Source organism: Gallus gallus, chromosome 3 (assembly GCF_016699485.2).
Source record: "Gallus gallus isolate bGalGal1 chromosome 3, bGalGal1.mat.broiler.GRCg7b, whole genome shotgun sequence".
Classification (NCBI taxonomy): Eukaryota; Metazoa; Chordata; class Aves; order Galliformes; family Phasianidae; genus Gallus; species Gallus gallus.
In genome coordinates, this window is record NC_052534.1 from 28,304,574 (window position 1) to 28,320,209 (window position 15,636).

General features: G+C 37.2%; 1 long non-coding RNA gene across 1 annotated transcript in view; it reads right to left on the reverse strand.

Annotated features, from left to right (window-relative positions):
* The window catches only part of LOC121110312, a 118,080-nt gene that overhangs the window by 42,746 nt on the left and 59,698 nt on the right, over positions 1 to 15,636 (reverse strand). The window contains exon 3 of the long non-coding RNA XR_005858244.2: positions 390 to 461. This is a non-coding gene — a long non-coding RNA (uncharacterized LOC121110312). The remainder of the gene's footprint in view (positions 1 to 389; positions 462 to 15,636) is intronic.

The window sequence follows — 15,636 nt, forward strand, 5'->3', positions numbered from 1 at the left end:
TAATTTGATGATGGTGGTAAGTGGAAAAGGTGTTGCATAACCAATATCTGTTGAAATAGCCCAAAGTCCTTTCTGGAAATATAATCAAAGTTTCATACCAAACATTGTCCTAGTGAAAGTGAGGGACTGGAACAACACAGATTTTTGTGCCTACAGATGGATCTACAAAACCATTGCTGTACTGTTCCTAAGGGTCACTAGCAAGGCTGTTTCCAGCACCGGTGAATGTAAGCAACAGATAAGCTAGTCACAGGACAATGAGGGACTGAGGGGCATTGGCAGAGCAGCATTAGAAGCAGTGTCTGAAATCATGAAAGCTAATGAAGGTTAAGCTTATGGAGTTTATTAGATTGATTTGCATATGAAAAAGAAACTTGTGTAAACCCTACCTGTTTTTTCCCATTGAGTAGTTACGCATCATCATTTTCCTAGGATGTCATATTCTTCACAGTTTCTTGTCTCTTAAGATAAAACAAAGACAGAAAGACAAAGATGAAAATCATTGTATTTCAGACTGCTGTTATCGGCAACAAATCCAGCCAAAAGACACCTTCCTTTCTAGAACTCTACCATTTCCTTTATGCTCACTTGCTTTTTGAATCTTTCTTGTGTAGTTTGCTGATACGTGAGACTTCTAGGAAACCGATTTCTGGGAAATGATTTCAGTTTAGGTTGAAGCTATGTGAATGGCCATTGTGGTGACCAAAGATAAGGTTGGGACACAAGAAAATGAATTCACGTACTGACAACTATGTGTTAACATCATTCACAAACCACACTCTTCCCATGCACTTGAAATAGCCTTGTCTTGAGTTCTGTTTCCATTTGAATATAACTAGTTGCAAACTGATCGTTTTGTCAGTGAGTTTTTGTAATAGGTCACACACCTCCCTCCTTCTTAAGGCCCTGTACTCTTTCAGTGATAAATGTATTGAATCTTTCTTGAAATCAGCCTAAGAAATATGGAAATGGGAAGTACATCAATGGCTTGAAAGAAAGAGGTATTCATTTTTTTTTTTTTCTTATTTAATTGTCATAAAGATATATTGGAATTTAGGTTGCTACTTTTATTTGTGTTCTAACCCTCTATTACAAAGATATGATTTAAACCTGCTGCACTGGGTGAAATTATACATGGGTGTGCCTTTACTATAAATTCAACTAAACAAATAATGTTTGAATAAGCTAAGTATTTCAGTGAAGAAGTGAAGCCCTATAGTTAATAGAAGTCACCTACACTCTCAGCTCTCCATTCTGGTCTGCTCCAGACTACACTGAAATTGATAGAAAGTACATGCAAAAAAACCTGTATTCCTTCACATCTTAGGTGACTTCTGAAGCTATAGAACTTAATCTTAACTCTGTTGCCAAAGCTCACGGACTGCCCTCCTTCAACAGACAAACAAGGCAACCTCCTTGACACTAATACTCTTATTTGTACATCTACATTCTCCAGACCGCTCCTTTTGGAGTACTCTTTAGAATCTGAACACAATTCCAAAGTACAGCTTGTGTACTTGCACAAAGCCTTTGTGCACTTTATGTATATTTTGGTAAACAAAATCAGAATGGATTTTCCATATGAGCTTGGCATTATTTATTTTCAGCATAAGAAACCTCAGAAAGTACATTTGGGATGTTTTATTGTCTCGAAAGAGAAAATTACAAACAATAACTGGAATCCAAACTGGAATACACAGTAAGTACTTCTCACTTGTTAAGTGAAAGAAAAGCAAAAACATCTGGAAAGGTTGAAATTGATGAGAGAGAATGTCATCAAACTGAGTGAAGAGACTTCTAGATAAAGTATCTTGTTACAGCTTGTGTGTTTCTACAGCATGTATGTGGATTTAAAATTTTAATTGAACTACCATTACCTAGGCAACTATATTTTGGCAGTCCTTGAGTGAAAACAAAACAAAACAAAACAAAAAACACAACCCACAAACAAATAAGAGAATAAATTTGCATTTAGATTGTGAAAATATATTTGTTGTTGTTTTCTCCCTTCTTTTCTGTTCTTTTTTTTTTTTTTTTTCCCTTTTCTTTTTGATAATGTAACAAGAAGAAAGCTATGACAACTTCCAATTTTTGAGATAACATCCACTCGGAGTAATGCCAACTCTGATCAAATTAGAGGTCTGTCTCTTATTTAGATACATTCTCCCATCACAGACACAGTATGTTCCTTTTTTTCTATTTTATTCTTTCCCCTTAGCGTACATATGGCAATAGAAACAAATCAAACCAGCTCATTTTGTGCCAAATCCAAAGAGTGAATTACTTTCAGTAATACATGCACACTTCCACACTTAAAAAAAAATAAATTGTTTGCCACGTGACTCTAGAACATTTATTTTGTTAATTAAGAAGCAGTCAGCCCTATAAAGGAACTTCAAATTGCATTGTCAAACTTAAAACACACCTAGGTGCTAAATGATGCAGACATAAATGAAATGATTTGACTGCCTGGCTGTTAAGAGTTTCAGAGCTGGCTGTTCCAGGAGGCAGGGTTGTTGTACACTTCTTGAGAGTCAGGTTAAAAAGAACTGGAAAGTCCTTCCCAGTATGCAATGGCATCTTCACTTACGGTATAGCAATAGACTGAGTTCCATATCCATACTTTACAAGATTCCTAGAGCCTACAATCCAACACAACACAAAGGCATTTTATGTATAACTGACAAGAACTGATAAAGAGGTATTCAGGAATGTAAATTCTGTGAGTCTCTACTCATAGACTACTCCAGTTGATCCCTAAACCAGAAACTAAATTCCTGCAATGGGAATCTCCCTTTCTTGACTAGCTTAGGGGTAGAAGAAATTAAATTTCAATGAAACCACCACAACCTCTCATCATTTGCCAAACCAAGAGTTAGGGTCAGCCTGAATATGGTAATTCTCAGGAGGCCGTATTTGTGGCACTGTTACATAGATATAACAGATCAAAGAACCAAAGGATAGTCCCTGGGTGAGTCTCAGACCACAGTGAATAGAGAATCTATCTGAAACAACTGTCATTTCATTGGATGTTTCTGCACGAGCTTCAGTCCTGTGGTGTGTTCTGCACTTTCCAGTGAGTTCACAAGGTAAGGGATTATTATAAAAGACTGCTAAAAAAACACGATAATTTTTTACTGTTCGAAAAAGAGAAGAAATAAAAAGCGTTCACAGCACAAATATAATTCTTTATAGCAACTACTTAATCCTGCAGTTTATTTCAATTTCTTCCAGTTATCTTAAAAATAAATGGTGGATTTTTTCTCAAAATTTTGTTCTTGGCTTTGCTTATTCTATCTCCATTCTCCTTTAAATGCAGCTCTAACTTTGACTCAGGTTTTCCAAATATAATACTTAGCATTTAGAATTTGATTTTTGCATGATGGCTCAATTTGCTTTGCAAACATTAACAAATTCAACCCAATGACTTAAGGAAGTTAGAGACAGAACCTGAAAGACAGAACCGCTCTCTTAATTTCCAGAACCCATAGCTTAAAGAATAAACTACTATATATATATTTATATATACACATATATTGTGCTATACAAGAGTGAAATTGCACTAAATCACCTTTCATGCTCTTCTTGTAACTGAAGCAAAAACACAGCATTGCTAATCAGAAACAGTTCAGTAGTAATTCATTACTAAAAAGCTATCTTGTCTGTACTAGAATATGTTGATTTTGATTGAATTATTTCTGTAGAAGGCATTTTGAAGTAATTTCATAACAAAATAGGATGTTTCATTTTGACGTTCTAATTTGGTTCCCTTCTGGCTTTTTTTTTTCTTCTTCTATATTGTAATACACAAAAATTCAGTTTTAAACAAATCAAGGAAATACCACTGTATCATTGCAGAACTGGAATTTCCTTCAAAATACAGTTTCTATTTTTGTGAAGACTGTGCACTCATTTAATTATAGGAGATCCAAATAGTTAGATTCAAATAACCTATTGTCACAATATTGTCTATTGTGATTCTAAGCTTGTTGTTTACATTCATACAACCACTATCTCCATTCCACACAGTCTCTGCTCCACAGTCTGAACAACCTTTATGACATCCTCAGTGTAAAAGGAATTGAGGCAGAACAAAAAATTGCAGAAAAACAAATGGAAAATGTGGAGTTTTTGCCTTATGAATTAATGCACCACTGACTTGTCTTCTATACAGATAGAAATTATTCCCCAGTTGTGTGTACTGGATGATATATAATCCTTTAACGAGAACTCCTATAGAATGCAATGTGTATGTAAGTATTGTGTTTCCATAGTATGCCAAAACCCTGTAGGCTACCATCAAGAATAAGTTTCTCTCTGTATAAGCTCTGTATAAACTTCAGATTCTATTTAGATTATTTAACAAGTATTCACTCAATCTTTACCTGACAGTCTTTGGTCCTGTAAAGTTTTTTCAGAATTTTCAAATGCACATGATTTTAATGATGTACAATAAACTAAACTAATAAGATCTAATCTTAGTTTATAGCTACTAAAATTCTTGAAATGTGGTTCACTCTAGAAAAGTGTTCAGTCTTCATTACTACTTCTACTTAAAGTGCAATATATGTTGTTCTACCCTGTTAAAATTCCTACAAACCTGAAATATTAATTTATAATGTGGCAAAATCACTGTTATTAAAAATGGGAGACATGATCACTGTTTTCATATTGGATTGTGATGGTACAAAAGGAAAAAAACACATCTATTCAAAAATCTGTAAAGAATACCAGAGCACACTGGGTTAAAAAGGAAAATGGCTTAAGAATGTTGCTAGTAAATATGGAAATAAAGTCAGCCAGTTGAGATGTTTCTGGGAGCAAGTGGGTCAGGCAGCATCAAAACATATGGAATCATTCTTAAGCGTGAGATATTTATATTCAAGTAAGACATGAGCTTCACAGCACCTCCCATGTTCACTAGGGATCACAGTGTGACTGGAACTGACACATTGATTCTTAACAGTTGGATAGTACACAGTACTTCAAAATACTGCAGGTACAGATTTGTGTGGGGAGAATGAACGCAAACATAAATGGTGTGATAATTTTCTGAAGTGCTGAATACTCACAGATGTCCTGAGAGTCAATGATGTTGAAAAACTTGGATGAGATAATGAAGGCACCTGGCTTTAAAAGGCAGAGTAGTGGTTGGCAGTTCTCTAAACATTTTTCTGTGTTTCAGTTGACAAATTTGGAATAGAAAAAATGCACAGGACATGGTCCTCTGCAGCTACCCAAATACGTTTCCACATAAGAGTATGTCAGAGGTTTTCAGCCCAAGTCCATGCTTTCTACAGTCCTCCTTCCTATGGCTTATTTTCTTTTACACTGACAGCCTTAATAACAGACCAGCCTTTTCTCATTTTAATTCTTATCCAGCATAGAATTATTGCAAAGCTAATTTTTAAAGGTCATAATTTATCAGATTAGCATTGTGAGGACACAATCAGACGTGAGGTATCCTAGAGAAAGTATCTCCCAGGAAAGGTGAGGGTTTCCTTTTCAATCCTAACATTATGTGTTAATCCCAGACAGAGACCAACTAACTTTCATATAGGTACGTGTGGAAGTTAGCAAAATGTACAGCCTCATCAGAACCTCTGGCTGGGATTAAAGGCTCATTTTAGAGCTGAAATGTGGCTTTTCCTAGATAAAGACTAAGAATGTAAGATGAGGGTACATGGGAGGGGGACAAACAATGTATGCTTGCAGCTAAGAAGAGAACAGAACTAAGAAGTAACAGAGGGAATTGAAAGAATAAATTCCAGGCAGTAAATAAGAAACCAAATGTGACTAGCTTCTTTCTATGTTGCCTCGTGACATAGTAATATGTATATCCACTGAATCCATCACTGTAAAGGATGACTGGTAGCTTGTAGGCCAGTTTGAAATAACAGGGCTTACACTGTCAGTAGAAATCCCTGTGCAAATAATCAACGGCCCTTTAATGTCAGTTTTTGCTCACATGTTGGAGTACAGATATGAATAGCTGAGAGTCTCTTTCACATGACCTCAATTTAAGCAATTAAGTATGGAACAATAGCACAAATTACCCGAAGGTCACTGTGAGCAGATCACCAACACAGTCTGGAAAGAATGGTGCTTTCCTTTGCAGAACACAGTATTGATAAACTTCTGGTTTGTTTTTGTCTCTGGAGCAATTTGCACTCCCAAAACACTATTTTTTTTCCCCAATGATACTGCCAATAGTGTTCCCATATAATCAAAAAGAAGATCATTTCAAGTTGAAGAATAGCACTGCCAATCAAGATAGATTTTAAGACTTCACTTTTTTCTCTGATAGGACCATAGTATTGGCTTTCTCAGAGACGATCTTAATCTGAAAGATGCTGTGAACACATTGAGAGATATCCAGACAACTTCAGCTTCAAAGAGAGAAGTTCTTTGCTATCAATTCAGCATGAATAAAAAGACTAGGGAAGAGGGGGAGCCCCATTAGAAGAGTTTGATTTTAATAAGAAGATGATGAAGCTAATTAAAGCTCAGTGCCTGTGAGCAAAGTGAAGAAGAGAGTACTTTGGGGTTTTTCCTTTTGCTTTGCTCCAACTGTTCCTGTCTCTAAGCCAAATACATGAGCCAAAATGATAAAAGCTGGCAGCATTTTACAGAAGGTGGTTAGGTTGGTACAGTTTTTTCATAAACTGATGGGGTGTATAGTTCCAAAGTTTTTAACAGAAAGTCAGCCATAGCTTTTTGAGCCTCTCTTTTCATTCTTCTGCCCATAAATTATGCATTGAAATCTCTTTTGCTCAGAGCACCTCTCATGTCTGGCATTACTTATCAGTTTCTCCTTTGCCTGTATCAATCTTAACATTTCTAGGCATTTTGTGAGTTCTGTGCTTTCATTTATAAGTTAATGATGCCTAAAAAAACCCTGTTTGTGTCCTAGCAAAGAGGCATTTGTGTATGTAAATTAGTTAATAATTTACCACCTCCTTAAAGATGTTAAGATCCAAAATTCAATGGGAACATAACAAATCTTTCAGTATTTCACCAATTATGAATAGCTTCCAGGACACTCACTTGCAAAAAATTCAGATCAGCAACATCGAAGCACAAGATTTAACTCGTCTAAAGCCTAGACTAGTCTAAACTACTGAATTTTCATGTGGGCCCAAACTGTCCCAGTCATCCTTACTGACTGTCTGTTGGTTCTCACTCCTGGCTTTCTTTTGAAATAAACCCTCTTATGGACTCTTTCACACTAGGTCTCATCCCTGTGGATAATGGGAACACAACACATGTCATTCCCTTCACATTATGTCAACTGGGCCCATGTTGTCCTTGCAAGTACCAGATATCACCAATAGGCTGATGAATAGGCTCATACTGACTGGAAGTTTCAAATTCCCCTACATTCAAAATCTAGTTCTCCAAATTGCAGAGTATTTCTTGAAAAAGTCTGAATCTGCTGAGATTAAAAGAAAAAAAAAAAAGTACTTTGCAGTGCTGAAATTCCAAAAATAGACAAATACACAAACATTTAACAAACATTTAAAAAATAACATAGAGAAACACCTGAGAACTAACTCAAGAATACTAAACACAAGGTAAACCAAAGTCAAAATGTTAAAAACAAGGGTATAAATAAGCAAGATTGTTCATTGCATACTACTTTCACTCTATGATTTTAGATAAGTCTCTTATTTACTCCATGGTTTTGTTTTTGTTTTGTTGGTTTTTTTTTTTTTTTTTTCCTGTCTGTCAGATAGATATAGAAGATACAGATAGATACAGATCTACAAGACATGGATGCTGGAAGGTTGCATCTCTGAGTATTAGTGAATTATAACACATAGCATCATCGAAAGTGCAATATATCACCAAAACCAGCCAGTTCTGTATTTCACTTTACAAACTGAAAATAACCGAATCTGAGTTAATTTTCTCTCTTTAAGGACATTGCTAAAAACATAAGTCCATTCTGGAAAAGCAAAGTAGGGAGATTTATTGTACCTTTTGGGTAGTTATAGAGGGCAATAACATCTTCCCTAAGCCTCCCCTTCTCCAGACTAAAAAATCCGATTTCCCTCAAATGCTCCTCATAAGGATTGTGCTTCAGAACCCTCACTAGCTTTGTTGCCCTTTTCTGAACACACTCCAGGGCCTCTATGTCTTTCCTTATAGCGAGGGGCCCAGAACTGAACACAGTACTTGAGATGTGGCCTCACTACTGCTGTGAACAGAGGGATGATCATTTCCCTGCTCCTGCTGGCAATGCCATTTCTGATACAAGACAGTATGCCATTGGCCTTCTTGGCCACCTGGGCACATTGCTGGCTCACATTCAGCCAAGCATCAACCAACACGCCCAGGTCCATTTCTTCCACATAGTCTTTCAGATATTCTGTCCGAAGCCTGTAGCATTCCCTGAAGTTGTTGTAGCCAAAGTGCAAGACCCAGTGCTTAGTCTTGTTGAATTTCATGACGGTGGCCTCAGCCTAGCAATCCAGCCTGTCCAGATCCCTCTGCAGGACCTTTCTATCCCCAGGCAGATTGACACTTCCTCCCAACTTGATGTCATCTGCAAACCTACTGAGGGTGCACTCAATCCCCTCATCCAGGTCATCAATAAAAATATTAAAGTGGACAGGTCTCAACACCAACCCCTGGGGAACACCACTCATGACCAGTGGTTAGCTAGATTTAACTCCATTCACCACCACTCTCTGGGCCCAGCCATCCAGCCAGTTCTTTACCTAGCGTAGCTGTCCCACATCTCTTGGGTCATGCTTAACAGTTTCATTGAAAGCTGTGATGACTAACATGGCAAGTATTATCTTCAGCTTGCTTATCCTAAAGAGTCAGCTAAACTAACTACTTTGTAAACTTCTGCAAGGTCTGGTCTGTATTATTGTATGAGTGCCTCCTTCCTTCCTTCCTTTCTCCTTACCATTCAGCTCTTTCCAGAAGGAAATGCTTTCTCTCTGGGTTGTTTTTACTTCAGGCTCAAGAGTCAGTCAGTATTCAAGAGATCTTTCTACAAAACAATGTAATAACCTCCAAGAATATGAATCCACTGTGCAGGCCCAAATTTTTCATTAGGCTCTACAAGCAGTTCTTGTTTGATCAGTCCTTGAAATCTGCTCTGCAGAAGATCTAGTATGAGTGCACTGAATTTGCAAAGTCTGTGGATAAGCAGACTTTCGCTCAGTTTTAGGATAGAGTCTGGAGCCCACAAGGACATCATATATAACTGGGAGACTAGAAACTGTAATTCCACTCTTTTAATCTACATATAAGGGCTTAGTGAAAAAGTCCAAAATGACATAATAACCTCCAATCATTAGATGAGAAAATGCTGAATACCTTTGGAATAGCCAATTCAAGTTGCCATTCCTTTTTATTTTATATACACAAATATCCTAATAATTAGCCTAACTCTGTGAACACCAGGAACAAATCTTCCTCTTAATCATTAAATTTCACTGTGATTTTATGCAGGATTTTTAATTGTCCCAAGCCCCAACTCTCTTTTGTAAAATGAATATTATCATATAATGTTATATGTCCTGGAAGATTAGACATGAAGATTGCACATTAAAAATTGTGAAGCACTCAGGCATCATAATAGGTGGAGCAGATGGAGACTAAAATATTTACGGTAAATTACTAAGTCTATCCCCTTGCTGACTTTTCAGCAATATTTAACCTTTCAGTAGTAAATTAATCACTTACCTTACAGTACTGTAAAGTATTTCAGGTAGTTATAAAAATCTCCTTCCCCTAGACTCTAAGATTATACCATGTCATCAGGACCTGTAGAGTGCCAGTGTCAGATGGGTCTGGTCGTCCCTGCCTCAAAAAACCTACAGAGTCATCTCCATGATACAGCAAATGACTGTCTAATCTCCTCTATCTGCTAGTCAAGGAGAACAGGATAGAGAAAAATCAGCTGATAATATAAATAACTGGTGAAAAACTGGTGTATTGGTTCCTCTAATTTTTCTGTCATAATTAATAGTAATTCCATAACCTAAACAAGATGACATAGGGGATAGCTTTATTCTTTATCAATCTGTTATATAGGTAATAATATTTTTTTGAGAACTGGTAATCCAAAATCACAGAGGCAGCACCTGATACCATAGCTTACCATTCACTACTACTGGTTCTTATTTTGACAGCTGCTTTAGGAGAGAAATTACAATCCCACTTTTCCCCATACTCAGAGTTTTTGATAATTTCCTGTCACTGTTCCAAATGCCAAGGTCTGCCAAATCAAATGGCACTGCAATCCAGCAACTAACATTCACTTTTTTTGCATTTTCCCTCAACCTGTAATGCATGATATCTTCAAATTACTTGAAAGAAAGGGAGATAGTTATATCACTACAGAGGACTTACTTCTCAGACTTCTAGCCATTCATTCTCCAAAGAGTTGGATATTTGTTTAAGAAAATAAAATCTCAAAAGCATCTGTCAGGATACAGGTTATCAACTCAATGGTTATCAAACAAACAAAGCAAGATCAACATTGCAATTAGAAGTTATATTTATACAGGTTGCCAGTATTCTGAGCACAGCAAATGAGAAAATAGGCACAGATCTATTTTGTTCCATGGATTTCTTCCCTACATGCAACTGAACAGCTAATAACAGTCACTGCAGACTGATAGCATTATCAGCATTTTCAAAGGTCTTCAAGTAAATGGTACTCAAAGGTAATAAAGGAGGCAAGTAGTCTATGTGATGAGAGAGCAGTGCTATCAACCTTAAAGCATTCAGTGTTCCAGAACTGGAGTACTCTGCACCATGTAGTTAAACACTGGTCTAAGAAATAGAATAGAGCACAAGGATCCAGAGCACAGCACATGGATATAGAGTAGGATATTGGTTATTCTATGACCTCATAGTTTCCACACTTTACCTGCTGTTATCTCCCTAAGACATTGTCCCTCTCTGTCTATGTCAAGAATAGTGTTTTTCTTTCACATGTTCTTTTAATGCCAATATACTAAGAAAGCTCAAAGTCTTCGCATTCAAATCAGAAATGCTTCAGCGAAATGTATAAAAATATCTGCCATGAAATTGCTCACTCTGTACATTTCTTGGAGAAAGAAATAAAGACATAAGTTATGTATCCTTTATCAATGCCAAATTCCCTTGCACTAAGCTCATAACTTAGAGCATATTTTTTCAAGACATCGTGATTAACATGATGGAAAATTTAGATATAAATGGAAGACTAGGAATTGTTTTTATCCTCTGAAAGTATAATAATCACCTCCTTCAAAACTGAGGGAAAATAAGTGACTGTCCATTTAGAGCAGTGTAATTGATTCATATATTGAAAGATACAGTAAAGATTTCTACAGTGATGAAAGTAGGGTCTAAGTAAATAATATGAAAACAGCAAAAGAAACACAAGGTCAGAACATTATGCAGATTACTCTCATAAGACTTGTAATTCAACCCATAAACTTAAAGGGTGGTTTGCACCAATTATTTTGATTTTCTACTTCTTCTGAAATGAAACAGCTCAGAACAGATAAAAGTGTAAACTTCAACCACTGCTGGCCACTGAAGCATTTAATCAATGTGTTACTAATCTTTCCATCCCTACCTGAACTCTGTTTGGCTTTCCACACTAAAATCAATGAAACACTTTCAACCATCAATATTGACTCTCCTTCCAGAGTAAAATATTTGGAGATATATTTTGGGCTGGAATTTTACTTTCTAACTTACGGTTTCTTCTTTAAAGTCTAGAAGTTTTTAAGTTTGTACTGGAGGCCAAAGTAAAAGACAGGACAAAACTATTTAACAGAAAGCTTTATTTGGGACCTGGGCTGCCTATGAGTCTTGTACCATACTCTCACCTGCTAGCAATATTATTAAATCCATCAAAATATTTGGAGTTCCATTAGACTTGTCTCTGCCTTGCCATATGTGAATAGCTTTTCGGGTTAATACTGTGCAATGGAAGATAGATATTAATTCTCCTCAGCTCTCTGATTTAAGGAGATATTTTTTAAAAAGTACTTTGACTAAATGTTTTGGATAGTTTGAGATCTGAGTGATCCCAAACCCCAGGGATAAAAAGCTCCAGAGCCAGCAGTGTGAAATGCAGTGATTTAAGGCAATTTTCTTTCAGATCATTCAGAGAAATCAGATCACTCTAGATAAATGAAAATGAAAATAAAAAGGACTGAACTCTCTTTCTCATCTTCCTACCTCCATTCTCCTCAGAGTATTCACTGTCTTTATCCCTTATTAGTAATGTATCTTGTACTTAAACTATTACCAAATCTTTGGATGTATTGTGGCCCTGCCTGTGGTGGGGGGGTTGGAGCTTCATGATCCTTGAGGTCCCTTCCAACCCAGGCCTTTCTGTGATTCATTCTGTGATTAGCCCCTTTCCAATTGTTAAGACAACATGGAAACCCCAAAATGGATTTCCTGTTACACTACAATTTGCATTTCAGATCAAACTATCAGCTGACCTATGGAGTTATTATAAAATGACATGAAACTTCACTTATTATTGAATTCTTTATTGAGACGTCTGAAATTGAATTTTGGGTGACTGAAAACTGCAACCTCTTTGAAAATCACATTGTTTGCCATGTCAAAGCAAACCCAAAAGACTCTTCAGAGCATACTAAAATACAGGGCCAATTACATCATGAAATTCTATATACAGATTGTTCTCTGACCATGTAGACCAGGAGATTTGCTAGAGTGTTCTTGTAGTCTTTCTGCCCACACAGCCTATTTTCTTTTCCAAAGGATATGTGTGAAGAAGAGGCCCCTGAAGCCAAGAGCTGGGAAGTACTCCTGCATCCCACAGCTCAGATGTAAGCTGTCTAAGCCAGTTTGAAATGAAATAGCAACCTCAGAAATGAGTCACCAAATAGTTTTGAAACAAAACTCTGAACAACATTATATGGCAAGGAATAAGTAAGAAAGGTCAGTGTTGTTCCTGCTCATCACACTTTCATTAGAGTGCATACGATACCTACGCAAGGGACACTAAGCTTATCAATGCAATTCAAAATCTCTCATCAAAGACCTAAATCTTCACCAGCTGACATAGAAAAGTAAATCCATTACATGAGATAATATCAGACTTCTATAATTCACTGGGTCATTCTTTGGAAGTAAACAAAATCACATACACTGAATTTACTAAACAAACAAGTAAGCTCTACCGATGCATTCATGCTAACAGGCTCACAGATCTTGCTCTGAATATTCAGATGTAACCATGCCCATTTTAAGGGGCAGCACTCCTTAGAGTGCTCCATTACTGTCAATTCCTTCAATTTTTTGCTCATTTTGGAAATGTTTGTTCTTCTTCTCAGGCAAATCCCTCGCAGGAATTTTACATTCCAACTTCCACAAGGTAGAATACATGGTATTTGTAGAACTTAAGAACAGAATTAGGTGCTCTGCTCCTAAAGCATTGTTTAGCACTTTTTAATCCCAGGACTAAATCAGTGATTAATCAGAAGTCATTTTTTGGCAAATGTAATGGATTGTGCCCACTGAACCCCTTTGTCAGAATGTGGAACCTGTGAAGCCCATTTGCAGCAACACAGATGCAGTCATAATAAATACATGATTCTTGATCAACACAGATGGACCTCTGCAGACTGCTCACCAAAAAACTTCAGTGCTGGCCATTTCATCTGTTAATTAGAAAGACAGTTAACTTACTGTCCTCCCTGAAGCAGTGAGAGAATACAAAACAGCTGCTTCCTTCTTTGTGAAAATACAAATCTGCTCAACTCGATGTTCTTGGAGAAGCACTGTAATTTCTTGATGTGACTTAAGGTCTTATTACAGACCGAGATAGATCACCTTGGGCTATTACTCCTATGTTGTCCACTGGAAGAAACAACTGCTTTGGCAACCAAACCCTTGTTTGTATTCCCCCTGCAGAGACCTTATAGTGAACACATTACAGAGTACACACAGTAATTCTGCAAGTCAAGAAACTTGTATTCCATCCTCAGCTTTGCCACCAGCTTATCTAATGAAAGTTATGCCTGCTCCCGAGTCACATCATCACTGCTTCTGTAAAAGTCAGTTTCTGTGTTACAAAGCTGACAGCAGGCTTGCCCACCACTCTGTGATCAACTGGAATAATGACATAGAGTTCAATAAACTTTGGTCAGAGCCAGTTAGCTTATAACTCCCGTATCTATAACGAAGGGTACACTTCAACTGACATAAACTTTGCTTCTAGTTTCTGATATCTTTTAACTTAAGACATATTAACATGCTTTGCAAGTGTCAACCTTCCTTAGAATGAATAGTTCCATCATCTAAATGACCCAGGGAAGGGGAGAATGTCCACATACAATCTGATGCCTTTTTTCTTGCCAGTCACACATACCTGATATTTTAGGAAGTAAACTTACTTGGCATCCTTATTCTACAAAAGATCTTTCTCTCTTCATTTATCACTGACATAAGTAATGTGTTGCTTTTCAATCCAAAACCTATTTGTACAAGCATGAACGACAGAGGCACACATAAGCAGAGATTAGAAGTTCACTTTTTAAAATTTTCTTAATGTCTTATAACAGCTGACAAAATAACCAGGAAACTGATAGCTAAGAGCTGACACTCCTTATATCAGGATCTGCCAGATTTTATCTTGTGTGCACATGTGTGTATGCAAGTGTGAATTTTCCTTTCCGGACTTCAATGGTAATTTTTAGGAAGGACTTGAAAGCTGAAACAAACCTGAGAGACATAAACATGAACACAAGTGGACAGTGTCCTTATAAACAATAATGGCAACATCAGCAGGCACTATCCGCTGTAATTATCTTGACATGCCGTGGTGTACCTGTCTCCCAGGGCTACTTGTATGACATTTTTAATCGTAATGCCAATGGCTTTCTCTTGCACCTTCTTTTATATGACATCATTCTGTCCCAGCATTGAACCCTCCACCCCACCACATTTTGGATAACCTGAAGCAGTCAGAGCAGTCTAATCACAGAACTCTGGAGGCAATGTAGCAGGCAACAGAGGAGTATATGGCACATCACAAGCAAAGAACATTTGTCACCATTTAGTACAAAGATTGACACCTGAAAGCCTCAGAATACTTCACAAATATTTAACATCTGAGAAGCCTCTAACAATAAAGAAAAGTGGTGATTACTTTGTGCAGGCCCACAGAGCTACTGTACATTACTCTCTCTGCCAGGGAAGGTGGTCTTCCTGCAGGCAAGGCAAGAGATGTGGGAGCAGTGGCAAGCCCCGGGCTCCTCCCCTGGCAACAATTCCCTTGTGGAGGAGTCTGGAATGGCTTGCAGTATTACAGCTTCCAGAGCAAAGTCCCAGTGGCCAAAGGCTTACACACACCATTAGCAGTGAACCAGTGAACAATAAGGAAATTGCTGTTTAAGAACATCCTTACCACCAAGCAAAAAACCTGTGGGTTCTGGCTTGCTAAATACTTAACATCAGTCTGCCTGGTTATCTGCGAAAAGGAAAACTTTAACCAAAGCATAGGTTAAGAGTGAATAAAGCAGAAGAGGACTGACAGATATGAAGTGATTAAATGTCTTCATTTTTCTACTGATTTTTTTTCTGATATTCCTAAGTTTAGAATTGAAAACAAGGTGGGGCTTACTGTTCCACAGGTGC